This window comes from Poromitra crassiceps (assembly GCF_964638095.1).
Source record: "Poromitra crassiceps genome assembly, chromosome: 3".
Classification (NCBI taxonomy): Eukaryota; Metazoa; Chordata; class Actinopteri; order Beryciformes; family Melamphaidae; genus Poromitra; species Poromitra crassiceps.
This window is the reverse complement of record NC_139625.1, coordinates 56,731,612-56,739,812: the sequence shown is the minus strand read 5'-3', so window position 1 is coordinate 56,739,812 and position 8,201 is coordinate 56,731,612. Positions and strand designations below refer to the sequence as shown.

General features: G+C 42.3%; 1 pseudogene across 1 annotated transcript; it reads left to right on the top strand.

Moving 5' to 3' along the window:
- The first annotated feature begins 6,293 nt into the window (after positions 1 to 6,293).
- LOC310773173 (E3 ubiquitin-protein ligase TRIM21-like) lies at positions 6,294 to 7,915 on the top strand (annotated as a pseudogene). Its single transcript has one exon. The product of its transcript is annotated as an E3 ubiquitin-protein ligase TRIM21-like (transcript).
- The last annotated feature ends 286 nt before the right edge of the window (positions 7,916 to 8,201 follow it).

Sequence of the window (8,201 nt, the reverse complement as noted above, 5' to 3'; positions counted from 1 at the left end):
TGATGAGCTCTGTCAGGCAATTAGTGGGTGTTTTTAGTCGAGTCTTTCCAGCCAATCACCGGGTGCTTGCAGCCATTTGTAAGTGTTTCAATCATTTGGTGGCCATTTCCAGCACTCTGTGGGTGTTTCCACGCCTCTTTGGTACAGTAGCTGTTCCTACCAAAGTGACGAGTGTTCCCATCATTTGGTGGGTGGTTTCTAGCCTTTTGATGGGCGTTTCCATCCACCATAGCATCACAGCCAAGTTGATGCAGAGTACATGATGCAGAGTACATGATGCAGAGTACATGATGCAGAGTACATGATGCAGAGTACATGCATACTGAGATTTGTAAAAGCTCCAGATCTTTGCTCCAGTCGCCTCTTTGATCAATCAGTGACATGAAAATGGCCAGCTGTGACACGCAGTGAAAGGAGAGGGACTATATTCAGGTTCTGTTGATCTGGAGACCAATCGCTTGTGTTTCTGCCAGTCTATAAGAAGACATATATGCTATGTAATGTTTGTTGGATGTTTCAACCAGTTGGTGAATGCTTTTATCCAAAGCGCCTTAATACTCTATTAGTACATATTGCTAGCTTGTGTGCACAGTGATATGAGCGCTATGCTGTACACGTTGAGAAAAGACACGTTCACTAGAGCCTCGTGTTTCTTTGGAAAAAACACTCTGAATGTCTACAAATGTATTTTGCCATGCTTGAGTACATACAAGCTATATTTAAAAGTGAGCTTGAGTACACAGTGAATGGTTGAGAGTTGGACATTAATAGCCAAACTTGACTGAATCTGGGTGGAACAAATGGTTGTGCTTGTAGAGTCTGGAGAGGAGAACCGCATATAGGTGATGGGGACGCAGTGCAACTTGCTCAAGACATTGATCTCTCCACCTGGGTGGGTGACAGCTCGTAGATTGAAGAATGGAAGAGTGACCTGCGGTCCAGCCCCCCACGCAGATCATTGCAGAAGTACTAAGTAAACAATTCCTGCCAATTCAGCTGCTGCTCCACAAACACTTCCTGGGGCCTCGGACTGGTGGACAGAGTGAGACATCACTGTTTTCAGTTCAGAGATGCTTAGATCGATTTTACATACATGTGTCAAATTGTATAGCAAATACACAAACAATAATAGCAAAACACATACAATTCGACCATATTAAGTGTTATTCTTCAATCTACGTAAAGTAACTACATACAAACATACAACCCAAACTGGCATCATGCAGTTCAGATAGTAACACACTTGTCAAAGATGGATTGTCAGGATACAGGTGGATGGGGAACAAGCAGGACGAGGCGTTTACCTAACCCTAACCCTAACCCTAATCCTAACCCTAATCCTAAATCACATTTAGATATTTGGACACGAGATGCATGTTAATGCCAGAGGAGAGGAAGCCTTGGATACAGTATCTGAATGGGGTGTGACTCTCCTCTGTGAACTCTTGGGTGATCATGGATCTTCTCATCGATCTCTGTCACTCTCTCAGCTCCCAACCTATAATCCTTTCAAGTGCTGCCGTGGAGGATTTTAAATAACAGTTATCCATCACCTCTGCGCATCTTAACCCTTGACCTTAGCCTATGGTTTGTTCTGATGACCTCTCACCCTCACCACGTCCCCACTGGAAAGGTCAAAGGCCAAGAAGCCTGGAGAGAGAGAATACAACAGCTTGTTTTCAGGTGACGTCACTTAAAGATGGCGACCGGGGCGAGACCATTAACCATTGGCTTGTGATCATGCTGGTGGGCAACCAGCAGCAGCTACATAGGAAAGCATTAGCAAAATCAGACAAGTTGCTGGAAAAACAGCTTCTCCTCATTGTAGGATCATATATATATGTTTTGCAATCTTCTGGTGATACCTGCAGGGTGGAGCGGCATCCAACCTCTTGCATACTCGCTTTCCTCCATTCTCCATAGTAGCTCTGGGAGAGCTGCCCCTCAGACGTCATCTGAATCACGTGGTCGAAAACACGCTATTCTGTAAAGTTCTGGAGATATTCAGCACTTTAATCAGGATGAGTGAAGACAGACACAGAACGAGATGGACAAAAGACAGAAAAAGTTATCTATGGATGTAAACACATTTTATTTATACATATGTATGCTATGCTGTATGTAATGTTATTTTGTTTTTAAGATCTTGATAGACGGCAGTTAACTCATACATTCAAAACTTGAAAACGTGTGCCTCTAATTTAATTTTTAAGTGTATGTTCTTGTATAATTTGCGTATCAGTGTAGGTTTTGTTGTTTTCTCATGGTGTTTTCAGTTTAAACGGAGAGTTATACAGTATGTTAAAGGCACTGATAGACAGTGTTTTAATAGAACAGGTATGGGTTGGGGCAAAGTTGACAAATCAATACAGGGAACATAGTATCATGAAAACTTGCTATTGGCCGCCATAACTCAACTAAATTAGATTGTCTTAAAATGAGAAGTTTCATTCCAAATGGTCTTTTCCAATATTTGAAAAAAGTGACACCCTCTCTACTAGCTAAATTAATGATGACACAAAATGAGAGCAGAATGATGGTATTTTGTAAAGGTGACCAGGCAAGGACAAAATACGTTTTACAGACTAGACCCTCTATACTCTGTTAGATATATTGAATGATCTTGAGATCATTCGTAGGCGTCAGATTGTGTTATGACAAGCTGACGTCGCCAATGTAACACATTATTACATTACAATGATGTCAATTCCAACTTAAGTCACTGATCTCAGAAGCCTCTGAGTTTCCTGCAAAACAGTACGTCATTTTCTCCTGATTTTAACCAATTGAAGTAGGGATCTACTGTATGGCCAGAAGAATGAAGCACACCTTGACTACTTCAGATCTGAGTCCTAAATCTCTCAGCACATAAAGGGACGTTCATTTCCAACAACACAAATGTTGGAGTTGCACGGTTTTTAAATTGCAGCAGGTATTCAGTTTCATTTTGAAGAGTTGGGCTCTAAAATGCAACATACATGGAAAGATGACACTTTCAAAAAGATTGCCGGGGAATAAAAATCCCATCACATACTATCTGTTGCTAATTACAGAAAAGAAACATTGTAGTAAGAGGATGCAATCATCTGCATATTGGAAATGTTATGCAATGAACATCAGGGCAAGTTTTTGGACTGTAAAGGCTTTTGCACACCAAGTCTGTATTTTTCGTCCGAATTTGTCGCACGTTTTAATATAAATACGACCTCATGTTGTGTCACTCATGTTTACGCACTGACTCCGAAACCTCCGTCCGTCATTCAAATTTTCAGAACAGGTTCGATTTTCTGCGTTTTTCGCATCCGTCAATAGCTTTTTGCGAGCTGTGTTTTCAGATGACGGATTAACAAAATGCACACAAAAACAAATGGACCATGTGTGCAAAGACCTTAAGCCTCTATTTAATTGAAAGTGTCTGGGTATTGTGTGTGTCTGGGTATTGTGTGTGTGTGTGTGTGTGTGTGTGTGTGTGTGTGTGTGTGTGCGTGTGCGTGTGCGTGTGCGTGTGCGTGTGCGTGTGCGTGTGCGTGCGTGTGTGCATGCGTGTGTGTGTGTGAGAGAGAGAGAAAGCACTGGCTGTATTGTATGGGTATTGTTTTTCTGAGAACAAAGCTTATTGCCATGGTTGGTCTGTCATTGGTTGTGTGCTCAACACAACAATGTTCTCATCAATGTTTATGACAATGTATTACTGCTTCCTGTGGATGTTAAGTGTGTGGTCTTTGTACGTTATTATGGATCGCACTGCCTACTCTGCCTATGATTGGCTTACCCTGATATGCTTACCCTAATCTTACAGGCCCCATTGCATGCTATTTTCTAACTGTTTAAAACATGTCTCGTGATTCTTTAAAGTCGAGCTGAACCCAAAACAGATTTTTTTTCCATTTACCTACTTATTACCTATTTATTAATGTATGCAAAGAAAATCACATAAATCAAATTTCTTTGTTATTCACACTTTTTCACATCAAAAAATATTTTTGCCTTACATGGCTGGTGTGGCTTTATCTGCGGACCATGTCTTTTGAGACTTCCATGATGTTTATATAGCACGCCAAGTACTTCATAAACAAAGAGGTACTGTAAGGGAAATCATGTCTTACACAAAAAAGCACCTTTAACCAGTTATCACTCCTCATGCCTAAACCTAACCCAATCAGAGACAGAGTAGAGGGTGGGTCTTAACAAGAAAAGCAGTGGGATCCATGACACGGAATGTGTGTGTGTGTGTGTGTGTGTGTGTGTGTGCGCGCGCGCGCGCCAGTGCTTTTTTCCTGTGTATATACATTTATACACGTGTGCAGGTGTGTATATATTTTTCTCACAAACACGTTCCCACATACGTGCTTGTATGTGTGTTCCTGTGCCTGCAGCACGTCTGAGTGTGCCTGTATGTGCATGCTCATGTGTCTGTGTGGATGTGTGTCACAGACAGCACTCAAATGTAATGATGTCAAACCAGAATGCTGCCTACCTGTCAATGTAACCTGGATGTGATGTAACCTGTAATTATAAAGTCATGTAGATGGAACTGAATGCACTGACTTTACAAATGTGAGTGTGTGTGTGTGTGTGTGTGTGTGTGTGTGTGTGTGTGTGTGTGTGTGTGCGTGCGTGTGTGTGTGTGTGTGTGTGTGTGTGTGTGTGCGTGCGTGTGTGCGCACGCGCGCGCATGTGCGCCTGTGTAAATAAACATCTCATCCACCAACTATTCTGTCAGACCTGCTTTGTAACCCATACCCTTAAACACACACACACACACACACACACACACACACACACACAATGGACTGGTTCCAGATGTGTAGGCCTATAGTTGAAACTTTAACCTTCCAATTGAAGACGTGTGTGTGCGCGCGCGTGCGCGTGTGTGTGTCTACATGTGTGGGCCTGTGCTTTGTTCAATAATTCACTCATCACTTTGGTATAAAGCATTTTACTGATGTCACCTAACAGGATTTCTGGCTAGTGAAGTCCTAAAATGTTACTTTTTGCTTCTAACACAAAATTGCCAAATGCAACATCACAATCCCACTCTAAAGCCTCACACCCGGATCCAGCAAGAATACACATCTGCTCTATTTTTGCCAGATCTGCTTGCAGCTGACAAGATTACATGGGCGTAAGTCTGTTCTGGCAGCCGGAGCCTACCGGAGCCGTATCGCATCTGGTGGATATTGGGCTGCTTAACGCCCCACAAGTGCTAATTGTTAAGTGCCTTTTTTATTGCCTCCAATTCAAATGAATCCTTCCCCCTCACTTTCATGATGTCGGTCTACCAAAACAGTTGGAGAAACTGTTGAGAAAAATGCTAAAAAATTACAAATTGTTTCAGTCGTCCAGTAAAACGGAAAGAAGAAAAGAAAGAAATCCACCCATCAGCGATGCATGAGACTTCCCGGTTATAAGCCCATGTGGTCAGCAACAACGTTATGACAGGAAATCTTTGCATGATAATTCCACTCATGTTTGAATACATATAGCATATAATATAGACCTATATATATGCTCACATACAGTAACACAAACAGTTTCTTTGCTTTATAGATATAGTAAATTAATGGTGATACATAATTGTAAATGAGGATTGTACCTGCAAGCTGTGGGTTACAATCCTGTTCATATTTATAGAACTGAGATTTCTTTCTTTCTTTCCCCTTTTTTTATTTTTTACAGTTGAAGCATTTCACAATTTTGAGTTGATGTATGATTTGTTTGGGGCGGGGGGGTTATAAATTCATATGAACAACTGCAGAGGAAGAGTGACATTTATACAGCAGACCAATTTTTCTTTTTTACAAAACATTAACTACCTTTTAACTGCAGTAAGATGCGGAGCAACACTGGAGAGACTGGAGTGTTTGAACGGCACATTCCTGAAGTGAAACTAAAAGTAATTCAGAGCAACAGCACTGCTGCAGTCGAGAAGTCAGAGCTGTCTTTCTCTCAAAAGAAAAATAAACCTAAGTGCATCAGGCCTTCCTCAACAATACATCAGAGTCTTAAGAGACATACACAAGTGAGTACAGCAGATAATATTTACTGGTTAAAATGAGAGCAGTCATACATAATTGAGCTATATCCAAATGGGAAGTTTCCCTGTTTTCATTTTGCGCTGATAGCTTACTTGTCAAATGACATTTTCAGCAAAGTGCATTAACTACATACCGGTAACTCACAATGACTTTTGATAATATTCCAATAATATAACTTTGATATGTTTCAATTTAAATATTCAAGAATGATGTTACAGTATTGTTATTTCACACTTTAGGTCTCAGTGTCTCGATATGTCTGCTGCCAGCTGTCTCCTCTCTGAAGAGCAGTTTATGTGCTCTGTCTGGATGTGTTCACTGATCCCGTCGCCATACCATGCGGACACAACTTTTGCAAAAGCTGTATCACTCAGCACTGGGATATTAATGCCCCGTGCCAGTGTCCCTTGTGTAAAAAGCTTTTTAACACAAGACCTGAGCTGCATGTCAATACTTTCATATCTGAGATGGCTGCTCAGTTCAGGAAGTCAGCTCAGATGAAAGTCAGCAGCTGCCGAGACCAACAATGTGCCAAACCAGGAGAATTTCCCTGTGACGTCTGCACTGGGCCCAAACTGAAGGCCCTGAAGTCCTGCCTGGTGTGTCTGGCCTCCTACTGTGACACTCACCTGGAGCCTCATCAGAGAATCAAAAGCCTCAAAACACACAAGCTGATCGATCCTGTGGAGAACCTGGAAGGCAGAATGTGTAAAGAGCATGATGGACCGCTCCAGCTGTTCTGTAAGACGGACCAGATGTGTGTGTGTCTGCTCTGCACTGAGTCAGACCACAAGTTACATCACGTTGTCCCTCTGACAGAAGAATATGACGGAAAGAAGACTGAGCTTGGGAAGACAGGGGCTGAAATTCAGCAGAAGATCCAGGAGAGACAACTAAAGATTCAGGAGATCAAATACTCAGTAGAGCTCAGTAAGGAAGATACAGACAGAGAGATAGCAGACAGTGTGCAGGTCTTCACTGCTCTGATGCAGTCTGTGCAGAGAGGCCAGGCTGAGCTCATTGAGACAATTGAAGAGAAGCAGAAAACAACAGAGAAACAGGCCGAAGGCTTCATCAAAGAGCTGGAACAGGAAATCTCTGAGCTGATGAAGAAAAGCACTGAACTAGAGCAGCTCTCATGCACTGAAGACCACCTCCACCTCCTCCAAAGCTTCACATCCCTGAACACTCCTCCACACACCAAGGACTGGACAGAGGTCACTGTCCACTCATCATATGAGGGGACTGTGAGGAGAGCTGTGGCTCAGCTGGAGGAGACACTCAGGAGAGAGATGGAGAAGCTGTGTGGTGATGAGCTGATGAGGGTCCAGCAGTATGCAGTGCATGTGACTCTGGATCCTGATACAGTATCTCCCTCTCTCATCCTCTCTGATGATGGAAAACAAGTCAAACATGGTGTAGAGAAGAATCTCCCAAACAACCCAGAGAGATTTTCTCTTTGTATGGGTGTCTTAGGAAAGCAGAGCTTCTCTTCAGGAAAGTTTTACTATGAGGTTCAGGTTAAAGGGAAGACTAAATGGGATTTAGGAGTGGCCAGAGGGTCGATCAACAGGAAGGGAAAAATCACACTGAACCCAAAGGACGGCGTCTGGACTGTATTGCTGAGGAATGGAAATTAGTACAACGCTTCTGCTGTCCGTCTCTCTCTGAAGACGGAGCCTCAGAAGGTGGGGGTGTTTGTGGATTATGAGGAAGGTGTGGTCTCCTTTTATGATGTAGATGCTGCAGCTCTTATCTACTCCTATACTGGCTGCACCTTCACTGAGAAACTTTACCCATTCTTTGGTCCCTGTAACAATGATGGTGGTAAAAACTCAGCCCCTCTGATCATCTCTCCCTTCAATCACACAGATTAGACGAATCATTTGTTTTTCTCAGATAGGATTCATTGTCATTTAAGATACGGTAAATTTACACATTAATTTACACATAGCTGCTTTTTTCAGGTAACTGTTGTAGCCATTCTGTTTAGTTTTTATAAATAAAACAACAGGAAAAAAAACAAGAGACTCCTCTTAAGCACATCTAGATGAATTTGTTGTTTCAACAGAGCTCTCCACTGAGAACTCCCTGTTGGTGAAAAAACCCCAGGAACTACTATATGTCTTCTACTAACCTGGGTAAACCCAGCCTCCACGTGAC